The sequence below is a fragment of the Saccopteryx bilineata genome, chromosome 6 (assembly GCF_036850765.1).
Source record: "Saccopteryx bilineata isolate mSacBil1 chromosome 6, mSacBil1_pri_phased_curated, whole genome shotgun sequence".
NCBI lineage: Eukaryota > Metazoa > Chordata > Mammalia > Chiroptera > Emballonuridae > Saccopteryx > Saccopteryx bilineata.
The window spans coordinates 178,372,066-178,384,713 of record NC_089495.1 but is presented as its reverse complement, the minus strand read 5'-3'; positions in this window follow the sequence as shown (position 1 = coordinate 178,384,713).

The window sequence follows — 12,648 nt, the reverse complement described above, 5'->3', positions numbered from 1 at the left end:
TGCCTTTGAGGGCACCTCTTTAAGGAAAAGAATGATTTCCACTCGAGGGTGGACAAAGTTGTGGCCTTTGTATTGGGTATGTCCTGCAGAAAAGCCTGACTACTTAGGGACCGGACCCTGACTCGAGCCCTTGAGCTCTGAGCATGATGGACTGCTGTGAATTAAAGGAAAATAGTTTCCAACATGCTGAGTTATGAGAGCATAAAAGGGTGTGTGATTTGTAGTTATTTACTTACTACAGTTGATGGGATGCTCAATACGAACAATATTTTCAATACCAGGCTCATCACACGGGAATAAAAGCAGCTAACTGACCTCTTTTTTACACTAGTTCAAAGCCACCAAAGATGGATTAGGACTCTTAGCTTTTTTAAACAGCCCAAGAAGTGCAGCTAAGAAAGGTATCTTCTTACGGGTAATGTGACTCATCTAATGATCATTGGTGAAAGAATTTGTTCATATTTCCAAAGGGGCATATCTAAGAGCAGAACAGCTTTGCAGCTGGCATGGTCAGTAGCAACCTGGGCGTTTTGTTTTAATGTGCCCCAGTCTTTGCTTTCCCCAATTATCCTAAATGCAAGACATCCAGTTGTCAACTGTATTCCTATATAGACTTTTACCAGTTTTCATAAATTAATCTTCCCCACCTCCTATCAGCCCCCATCTCACGTCTACCCTCAAATTTTCCAATTGAGTTGCTAAGTAATGGTTTAAAAGCAAAATGCTGGTGTGGGAAAGTTTATGAAGCCTGGTGAGGTCTTAAAATGCACCCCTTTTAGAGTTCCCATCATCTGAACTTGTTTTAATTCTGTACCCCGTGGCCAGTTCCCCCTACCCCCACACACCCCTCAGGAAGGAGGCTCTGGAGCCAGGCCTTTCATTTAAGGGTTAGATCCAGCAACCTGGCTTAACCTGAGAGGGCTACTTGAGATGCAGGTGCCTCCTGGTAGGTCATCTGGCCTGTATGTAAATGGAGGGGGGGGGTTGTCTCTAAACCACAGGTGAGTTTAGCCCCCTTGACTAATAGGAGAGAGAACATAGATTTTCCCAGGGGTTAAAACTACCTGGTTAACCCTAACAACTATCAAATCACGATTAAACTCTCATGCCATATAGCACAGTGTCCCTTACCCTCCCTGAACTTGGGAACCCACTTTTAGAAAAGACAGTTTTGGGCTTGAGGGGATTCTTTTGAAAATTTTCTGTTGGGACTCTACCAATGAATCGGTACTCCCCCAAAAAGCCAGTCACGTTTACTGCAACAGACATCAAGTGGAAGCTGATCCTCTGCTTCCCCACGGCCAGTTCTCAGCCTCCCTCCCCGGTGAATGGGGAACTACTGTGGAAAGAACTCAAATACGCAGATTTGGCCGGGTCACATCCTGCCTTTGTATAGAGTCCCTAGTAAGTGAACATTTCAGAAAACCATTCCTGTGAAAAATGCCATGTTTAACCATCACACCTATACCTGTAAGAAGAGAAGAGGCTGCAGTCCGTTACTGTCTGGTGTGTCCGATGTGCTCAAACCTTAAACATCAGTGGGCATCTCTAATTTTAAATGATGATGCCTCATTTTTCTTTTTCCACAAAACTTGCCCATTCTTTATTGCATCATCAACACAAAGCAGTGATGATTCCCCCCCCCCATCTCCTGCAAAGACTTAAGAGATATTCAAGCTACTATAATTGTATTTAAATACATTTAGTCGACTTTAAGCCCAGATTAATCAACTCTGATAAAAATCAGTAAATCAATATTTATTCAGGGCTATGTTACATTAAAGAACATGGGTGATTTCAAAAATATGCTGACAGAAGCTAAACACAAGTGAATACATATTGTATAAATCCATTTACTTGGAATTCTAGAACAGGCAAAACTACGATAAATAAAAATTGAAACAAACTGATTGCTTGGGTAGATAGGAGGATGGAGACAGCTGGAATGGGTTTGAGGCCTCTTCTGGGGGAGGGATAATGTTCTGAATCTTGATAAAGGTTTGGGTTACACAGGTGTGCACAAGCATTTGTCAAAATTTATTAAGTAGTACGCTTAAGATTGGTGTATTTCATTATAGGTTTTAAAGAGAAAAAATTTGTAATATTCAACTTGAGTTAATGATATGAATGCTGAAGTATTTAGAGGGCACTGAAAAAGTATTTGTGACTTGGAAATACGTTAAGAATTAGGGATTGATGGACAGATAGAGGATAGCTGGATGGATGGATAGATGTGGACCCAAAATATGTGCTAATGATCGAGGTGGTGGGCATGCTGGTGTTCACATAGATTCTTTCAAATTACTATTTCAAAATTCTCACTATAAATTGCCAAGAAAAATAGTTATTGATGTACCAGGCATTGTGTAGGATGCAAAGAATATGGTAGACAACACAAAATATTGGACTTAATAAGCACTACAGAGTGGAGGTGTAAGGCCAGAAGCCGACACCATCGTGGCCATTCACATTCAGGTTCTCATTAAATTCGGGCTGATGAAAAAGAAACAGTGGAGCCAAAAAATGGTGGGCCATTCCGTTTATTAAATTTTGCACCAGCAGACGAGCAAACACCCAGGGAAGACCGCTTCCCCCTTCATTCAGAGCTCTCAAAGCCCTGACACATTCTCTGGTTCCACAACCAGGAGAATCTTCTCTGGTTTCTCCTAGAATCAAAGGCCCGCCAGTCTGTCTTCCTGAGCTTTGGTTCCCCATCTGCATAACTTTTTCTCTCTCTGCCAACATGTCTTTTCTCTCCTTCTCCTGCTCTCTCCTTTCTCTCGCTCTGCAAACATTCACAAAACAATAGCCATTCCCAACCAGGAAGGTACCTTGCAGTTTCACAGACCACACATACCTGGCGCTGGCCAGCACCATTTTGTAACAATAAAAGTGAGCAAACTAAAAAAATACAAATTTTACAAACTCATTTGCTCAACAGGAGGGCACGCTTGATTGGAATGAGGACAGTGCGGATTGTAGTGATGAACAAAAAAACTGTGGTTTTTCCCCCCTCATTCCTTTCTTCCTAATTCCAATAATCTTTCTAATAAATAAGAGAGGAAGATCCAAATATTAAGGTACATGTAAAATGTCTTTTTATATCTTCTTTCTTCTTTTGAGTATTGCAGAGAAGTTAAGGCAAATTCTGAGCCCTATTCCATGGAGAAGCAGATGTGGTATCTCTCTGTTCTGTTCCAGCAGAACCAAAGGATGCTGACTTGTCCTACAAGCTCTTCTCTTGTCCCACAATGTTATCATGGCAGAAAGTACCAACCCCGGTAACTCTGCCCAGCCAGGTCCCCAAGGAAGCATACCCATCCCTGTGGATTATTCTTCTTTTCCACATCACAAGAACTTCTCAAGAAGAAGAAAAAGAAAAAGAAGAAAAAAGAAAAAAAAAAACAAAAACCTATCGCCAACAAATAAGACCTGAAAAAAACCTCAGGATTAAGTTATAGTTCCCGCAGCAACCATAACCAGGCCACAAGTTTATACGTTCAAGCAGAAATTGAATAGATCCAATCGTTCTTTTCTTCATTTTACATACACAAGAGATTTGAATTAACTTTCTTTGGAAACCAGAACTATAAATTTCTTGCATTATCAACAATAATTTTATTCGAGCTTCGTTTTAAACGTTGTTTTGGTTTTGCTTTGAGCTCAGGCATTTAGAACCTTGCCGGTCGGCCCTACCCCAACCCCGTCTCACAGTGATGACATGGAAACCTTTCAGGACAAGTGAAGTTAGTGCCTGCATCACCTTTCGCAGTCCAATCACCCAGAAAGTCACACAAAAAAACCCAAGTTGCAAAATCTGGGAACCATGGGATTAATTTCCTCATTTTACTCCTTGAATGAAAACCTAAGATTCTTTCTGACGTTTTATGGTTTTGTTGGAGCTGAAAAGAAAAAGTTCCACTTATAAAATATATTCTTACAGTTGAGTGTCTTTGAAATGAAAAAATTCTGGGTGTAAATTGCTGTTAAATTGGCATTCTCCTCACAACTCTCAAGAGTAACCCCACCTTGGTGATAATGTAGACAGTTGTCTGCTTTGTGAATGACTCCTGAATAACTTGACTCATAGATATTCCCAACAGCATTTTTTTTAATTTTATTTTTTTATTTATTCATTTTAGAGAGGAGAGAGAGAGAGAGAGAGAGAGAGACAGGGGGGAGGAGCTGGAAGTATCAACTCCCTTATGTGCCTTGACCAGGCAAGCCCAGGGTTTCGAACTGGCGACCTTAGCATTTCCAGGTCGACGCTTTATCCACAGCACCACCACAGGTCAGGCACATTTTTAAAACCAAATCAGTCCATTTGTATAGTTGTGTTTTTTTTTTTAATCTAAGTGTAACCACAATTTTCTGTAACTGTGAACTGTGACTGAGCTCCCACCAAACCTTTCCATCCCCCTAAAGGCTCTAGAAATTATGCTTCCAGAAGCAGGTAGCATTGGGAGCCACTGTTCCTGGAATAATCTGGCGTACAGATTATTTCAAACTGAAATAAAGCCCAACAAACTCAGGAAGAGTTTTTCTTGTTGTTGTTATTTGATTTGTTTTGTTTTGCCCCCTTTCTTAAAGAGATTCAGATTTTTTTTTTTTTGTATTTTTCTGAAGCTGGAAACGGGGAGAGACAGTCAGACAGAGACAGTCAGACAGACTCCCCGCATGCGCCCGACCGAGATCCACCCGGCACGCCCACCAGGAGCGAAGGTCTGCCCACCAGGGGGCGATGCTCTGCCCCTCCCCAGGTCGCTCTGTCGCGACCGGAGCCACTCTAGCGCCTGGGGCAGAGGCCAAGGAGCCATCCCCAGCGCCCAGGCCATCTTTGCTCCAATGGAGCCTCGCTGCGGGAGGGGAAGAGAGAGACAGAGAGGAAGGAGAGGAGGGGTGGAGAAGCAAATGGGCGCTTCTCCTGTGTGCCCTGGCCGGGAATCGAACCCAGGACTTCTGCACGCCAGGCCGACGCTCTACCCCTGAGCCAACTGGCCAGGGCCGAGATTCAGATTTTTAAAAGCCTGCTTCAGGAAGGAAACTGGTATAATCACCTTAAGCACTTTCACTCTAGAATTAGGATAACTTCAAGCATGTTTGCTAGATCACCTCCTGTGTTTCATTGTTTGAGCTGCCTAGCAAAAATTTACCTGCTGTGGGGTGTGTGTGTGTGTTTTGCTCTTCCTCAACTATCTACCTACCTGTAAATTGCTCATTCTCATTTCTGAAATGTAAGACCTCCTTCCCCCCACACCTTTTTCTCTTTGTTCAAAATGTCATATATCTCAGTGGTTCCGCACTGTTTTTGAAATTTTCATGCTATGTGAATTCCCCATGCACATGTGTTAAAAATGGGATTTGCTCCTATTAATCTCTCTGTTAATTTGATTAGTCCAAAAAGAAGAACTTAGAAAATGGGAGGAAAAGGATTCTTTTTTTTTTTTTTGGTTCCCACAGAAACTATCACAACACAATTTACCCCGAGTACCTTTTCATCTCATTTCATCTCATACTCGGCTTTCCAAACATGTGCAAACCCAAAATCTGCCTCCAGATCTTTAAAAAAAAATTAAGTAGGTGTTGGAACTTGTGAAAAGGAGAGCTAAATATGTTCAGTTATCTGAGAAAATTTCAAAACACATAAATGTGAGGGTCAAAGAAAGGTGATTACACCTGCCAATGGCACCAAAGCCACAGGGCTTCAAATCCCAGGATTTCATGTTTGGGTCAATGGTTGTCCATAAATTACAAGATTGTGTCTGCATTTGACACTTCTGTTCTCAGGCCAATGGTTTCTTTACTGATGACTTTCTCTAAGTTAGAAGTTATTAAGAACATAAAAAATGCAGGATTGCAGTGCTTAATTTTTCATTTGGAAGGTAAATAGTTATTTTTATTATTGTTTTTATGCCAAGAGCTCTCAAGGATGGCTAAAGAATCGTTAGCTTGAGCACAGAAATATTGGCACAAGTGCTATCTATAAATTTCCAGAGTCTTAGCTATTAGTCATAACGCAGGTTTACTGCTTCACAGATTTTTCACAAGCATTATTTAGAAATAATTTCAAAGTTTTCTTTTGGAAATAAAAGTCAAGCATAGGAAACTTAAAATGATTATCAAGGGGAGAGTTTAATTTCTAAAAGATGGCTATTGTATTCACAGAAGGGATAACATTTTTTTTCAAAGGCAGGTAAAAACTAGAGAAGTCAACAACATTATTTTAGAATAGTTTGGCGGTAATTTATGTGAAGAGGAGGTGGAGCTGTTAATAGACCTCACGTGTAATACGCCTTCACAGTACCACGCAGCTACTAAGCAGAGTAGTACCCCAGGCTGACGCTGAGGGCCACGGTCTGCGGCTGCATTACTGGAATTGGAGGGGGTTAGCAATGAAGGAAATATAGCCCCGGCATATTCTGCACTAGCCTTCATGCAACTCAAAGATTTGATCAGCTCTGGGCATAATTTTTTTTCAGTTGTGGTAAAATACACATAAGATTTGCCATCAACCATTTTTAAGTGTACAATTCAATAGTGTTAAGTACATTCCAATCTCCAAAACTTTTTTGTCTTTCTGAACTGCGACTTTACCCATTAAACAACTCCCTGTTCTTTCCCCTCCCAGTTTTAGACAAACGTGATATTGATGCTGCTGATTGAGGATTAGCAGAGCTTGCCCTGCAGGGGTGAGAATGAGAACAGCATGGACTCATCTGCTTTCTGAATAGATTTTTCAAGGATCAATTCCTCACAAATTTACCAAATGGCTGTAGCAAATAAGTCGATTCTAAATGCTGCGGAGTTGGTCATCATAGCTTGGCTTGTTACTATATACTCTGTCCCCTGCTAGTCTGAGTGCAGACTGAATACCAGAGCATTGGCATCACCTGGGAGCTTGCTAGAACTCTGAACTCTTATTCCCCCCCCCGCCACACACACCTTTTAAATCAGAGCCTGCTATTTCATGAAATCCCCAAGTGGTCTATATGCACATTAAGTTCTAAGCCAGGGTGAATACAGAAATCTATGGTTAGGCAGATGTTCTTAGATGTGTGTTTTTTTGTTGTTTGTTTTTGTTTTGTTTTTACAGAGACAGAGAGAGTCAGAGAGAGGGATAGACAATGACAGACAGACAGGAATAGAGAGATGAGAAGCATCAATCATTAGTTTTCTGTTGCACATCGCAACACCTTAATTGTTCATTGATTGCCCTCTCATACGTGCCTTGATTGCGGGCCTTCAGCAGACCGAGTAACCCCTTGCTCGAGCCAGCCAGCGACCTTGGGTTCAAGCTGGTGAGCTTTTGCTCAAACCAGATGAGCCCTCACTCAAGCTGGCAACCTTGGGGTCTCGAACCTGGGTCTTCTGCATCCCAGTCCGATGCTCTATCCACTGTGCCACCGCCTGGTCAGGCGATGTGTTTTTCATTGAATGGTACTGTGCTGTGTCATAGGGTATAAGTAGGGGTTAGTCAGATCTACATTTTGGTCATCTCATCATGAGCTCAGTGCCCTACTGGAATTTTTCACAGTTATTTACCTAGGTATATTTTTATATACCAGCATATTCTTTAAAAAAATTTCAGGCAATTTTTTAGGTAAAATATATAAGTAAGTAAATATCAAGAGCAGGGTAAAGAAAGCTAAAGGTAGAAGACCAAGATCAGGGTGTAACAATAATAAATGGAGACAGGTGGGCCAACCATAATTATGTGAATTAAAAATTGGATGTTAAGGCCTGACCAGGCGGTGGCGCAGTGGATAGAGCATCGGACTGGAATGCGGAGGACCTAGGTTCAAGATCCCAATGTCAACAGCTTGAGCATGGGCTCCTCTGGTTTGAGCAAAGCTCACCAGCTTGGACCCAAGGTCTCTGGCTTGAGCAAGGGGTTACTTGGTCTGCTGAAGGCCCGCGGTCAAGGCTCATATGAGAAAGCAATCAATGAACAACTAAGGTGTCGCAACGAAAAACTGATGATTGATGCTTCTCATCTCTCTTTGTTCCTGTCTGTCTGTCCCTATCTATCCCTCTCTCTGACTCTGTCTCTGTAAAAAAAAAAAAAAAAAAAAATTGGATGTTAAGTTCCAGGACAGCAAAAGTGCCCAAGAAAACACAGTCAGCCTAAAGATTAACATAACCTATGCAGAGCCAACAAGGTGTCTCTCAGCTGAAGGTAGGCTTTTCCTGGCATTTTGTTATAAAAGAGACCCCTATATGTGTGGGTATACAATTATAAACATGAAGGGCATGGGTCCCACAGTATAGAATGCTGAGAAATGCAACTGTTTCAAATTGAGGGCAGGACATCAAAGCACTGCTCAAAGAAAGCAGGGTGGGGGTGGGAACAAGGGTGGTGACAGAACTAAGGAAGGAAAGATGGCCCCAAGTCTACATACATCTCTGATCATTTTACTGAATCCAACGATGATCCCTAAATATATAGTGCAGTGGCTTTTTTTTTATAGTTGTTCAGCAACTATTTATTGAATCACTGAATAAATTCTCATGTATTAAATTTCCAACAACTTAATTGTTCTTATTCAAAAGATGATCACAAATTGCCTTGGCCAAAGATTGGCTTAGCATTTCCGAGTTCACTAACCTAGTTTACATGATTGTGACTTCCCAGGTCAGAACCACAGTGGATTCCTTCCTTCCTTCCTTCCTTCCTTCCTTCCTTCCTTCCTTCCTTCCTTCCTTCCTTCCTTCCTTCCTTCCTTCCTTCCTTCTTCTCTGTTTCTCTTCTTTCTCCCTTCCTTCCTTTCTTTTTCAATGGAGATCTTCTCTCACAAAAATGTATAGATTTTGATGAAATTCAGTAAACTTTATGGGGGAAGTAAAACTAATGAGATATAAGCCCGTTCCCTTTGTGAGGTAGAGTACTTATAAAAAAGGCTTTTTATAAGCACATAAATAGTGAAACAAGCCATTTAGCTTTCTCAAAAATGTGAATTTTCCAAGAAGTGATAATATGGTTATCTGATATCAAATGATACTAGATTTCATTTTTTTTCAATGTCTTAATTTCTTCCAGACCTCTGTTTCACAGATAGTAGTAATAAGGTTATAAACTTAGATTCAGAGACTTTAAATTTACCTCTCGTCTTCTTCCACTATCCTTTCCCGCGATCATAATTACAAATGCATCTATGATTGACTAATTACGCTGGTCACCCGAACCCTTTTCCCCCAACCTCATCTCTACATCTCTTTGCTGTGTGATTTTACAGTTCCTCCCACTGAGAGATGCAGCCTATTTCCCCACCCCTTAAATCTGTGCTGGCCTCATGACCTGCTTTGGCCAATAGAATGAAGCAGAAGTGACCGTGCCAACTCTAAGGCTGGGCCTCTAGAGTTCTTGTGTGCTTTCAGTCTCCCTCTTGCTTCAAGACTCTGCCATTGCCGTAGGACAAGCTGGGCTAACCTGTTAGGGAATAAGAAGTTATGTGGAGAACTAAGTGGTTACTGTCTCAGTCTGTCTTTTATCAGTTAGTCTCCATCTGACCCACCAGTTGACTGCAGACATGCCCCAAGCCCAGCAGAGATCAGCCTAATTGATCCAGCCAACTCACAGACTTCTGAGAAATAATAACCAGTTCTTTTACATCAATAAGTTTGGATCTGCTTTGTTATGCAGCAGTGTTGTGGCAATAGATAGCTAATACAGCCTCTATGGGTGAAATTTAAAGGACAACAGAACCACAAATTTGCTTGCAAGCATGCAATAAGTAATAATTGCCATTAGTAAATTTCTGTGAGCTAAATGTAGCCTGGGGTGACCATCCTTAATAGCCTCCAATGGAGGAAGCAAGTTGAAGTGAGAGTTAACGAGGCATAATTATAGAAATAGAAATAATCTTGAGTCTGCTGAAATTATCTTTTAAAAAGCTACCGTGGGCCCTGGCCGGTTGGCTCAGCGGTAGAACGTCCGCCTGGCGTGCGGGGGACCCGGGTTCGATTCCCGGCCAGGGCACACAGGAGAAGCGCCCATCTGCTTCTCCACCCCTCCCCCTCTCTTTCCTCTCTGTCTCTCTCTTCCTCTCCCGCAGCCAAGGCTCCATTGGAGCAAAGATGGCCCTGGCGCTGGGGATGGCTCCTTGGCCTCTGCCCCAAGCACTAGAGTGGCTCTGGTTACAGCAGAGCGACGCCCCGGAGGGGCAGAGCATCGCCCCCTGGTGGGCAGAGCATCGGCCCTGGTGGGCGTGCTGGGTGGATCCCGGTCGGGCGCATGTAGGAGTCTGTCTGACTGTCTCTCCCCGTTTCCAGCTTCAGAAAAATACAAAAAAAAAAAAAAAAGCAACCGTGTTTCCTCATGCATAAGACCTTTTTTTGAAAAGTTTGGGGTCTAAAATCTGGGTGCGTCTTATACAGTGGTTGTACATATATTTACTTGCATTTCCCACACTTGTTTTTGCGCTCATTGTTGCAGACAGTGATTCGTCATCAGACACAGATGAGGATGAGCTAATGGATGGGAGTTCTGACAGTGATGAGGAGTTGTATGAGTTTTATGATGAATAAAACTTGAGTTCAATAACTTTATGTAATACATTTATTTTTTCAAATTTCAGACCCCAAAATTAAGGTGTGTCTTATACCTGCGGAAAGACAGTATTATTTGCAGGCTCCCTAAAACAATCATGATAGAGATTCTTGTAATTATTCTTTTCTTAACCTAATCATTGGCTTGACCTATGTTCTCCAACCCATCTTTAATAAATACTGACTGCTACCTGCTTCACAGAGAGCTCTTGTAGCCAACAAACTAAGTTCCACTAAGCAGACTGATACGTTGTATTTCACAATAGTCAGTTCGGTTGGGTTTCCCAGCCTGTACATGCCAGTTGTACTTGTTATCATAATTGTACCATTTAACTCACTAGTACAGAAACTGATAGAATGAGTGCTAAAAGAATGATGTTGCTTTTAAGCAAACTAGGTCGAATATAACTTAATGAAAATAAATGGGAGTAGCTAAAATAATTTTTATGAAATGAATGTGAGCAAGACAACTGTAAAACAGTAGGGGGAAAAATCTGAAAAATATAGACGGAGTCTACATTCAGATGGATTTCCAAGTGTTTTAGCATTCATTCCAATTAAAGGACCTCAACACTAAAAATGATAAATGTGCTATGAATGAGACAGGATGCCACACAGGCAACTTAAAAAGTTTCTTTCTTAGAATAAAAGATGAGCAAATAAATTTCCATTTATATGTTTTATGTTAAAGTAAAAGGATTGTGAATGTTTGTTTTATGATTCCATCTTTAACTAATATGTCTATTGATTAACTGGTTATGCTTGCATCGTAACAGGTTTTATTCTGTTAGTGGAGCCTGGAGCAGTGTCTGACACAGAGCAGACACACTCTTGCTGAATGAATTTAGTGAATAAATCAATTGCAGATTACTGGCCATATACATCACAACAGAACCATCCGTATCTCCACACACTAGCGTGTTTTGATACTGAGTTTGAACACTGGTAATCTCCAAGCAGAAGGAATAGCTTGGTCTTCCAGCAAACCTTTTTAAATAGCACTTCTTTATACGAGGGCTTAGACAAAGACTGAAATTGTAGGTTTTTGGTACTACTTGATAATGTCCCATTAGCATGTATCGAAATCATGTGGAGTACTCATTAAACACAGTTGGCTAGGGTCCAACACAGAGTTTCCATTTAGTGCATCTGGGGTAGGACCCTAGAAGTTATATTCCTGATAAGTACCTAGGGGTTGATATTCCAGGGACCAGACTTTGATATGTCCTGATCTAGCATACCCTGCAAACAGGCAATTACTAAAGTCATTTGTCTCCTTCCCTGCCCACCTACCCACAGCCAGCCCATTTAATTCCTTCAAATGTCTCATCTGTTTTGGGATTTGACTTCAGTGTTCTGACAACAAATATCACATTGGCCAGATAGGTTGAAGAGTGGGGTATACAACAACTGAGATGTATAAACCTATACTCTGTGCCAGGTACACCGGCATTGCTTTCCTATATTACACAGTTTAACACCCACAGCAACATTATAAAACTGACAGTGTCTCTATTCTACAGATGAGAAAGCTGAGGTTCAGAAAGGTTATGTACTTTTATAACCACACACCTAGATAGGGGACTGTTGGTCAAATAAGTTTGTAAATATGATGTATATGTTTGCTTGCTTGTGGTTTGCATTGGGGGGCTGTGCAACGCCAGATATAGTGGCCTGTGAGGTTGCGGGGGGCCTTCCTGATTGGGAGGGGCCGTTGTCTTGCTAGTGTTTACTGGAAGAGAGATTCTGCCTCTACCACGGAGAGGTGCAGGAAGATTTCTTTTTTTTTTTCTCTCTTCCCTGACCCTTGGCCCTCCATGGAAAAAGCAGGTTTTCTGTTTTTCCCTTGGCTTTTCTTATGACTTGCCTGTCTTGGTGAGACACCCATAAACAGAATGGCCCTCCATCCTCCAACTACGCGGTTTCTTTACAGTCTGCCTGAACTTAATGAGAACCTGAGTATGAATGGCCACAAGGGCGGCAGCAGCCCTACAGGGACACACCACTAGTAAGTGGTGGAGCTAAGAGTCAGGGTTGGCTGAAACCCAAGGGCCTCTCATTCCCACATCAGCTAGTGTAGCGGAGGGGGGGCAAGGGGTCTAT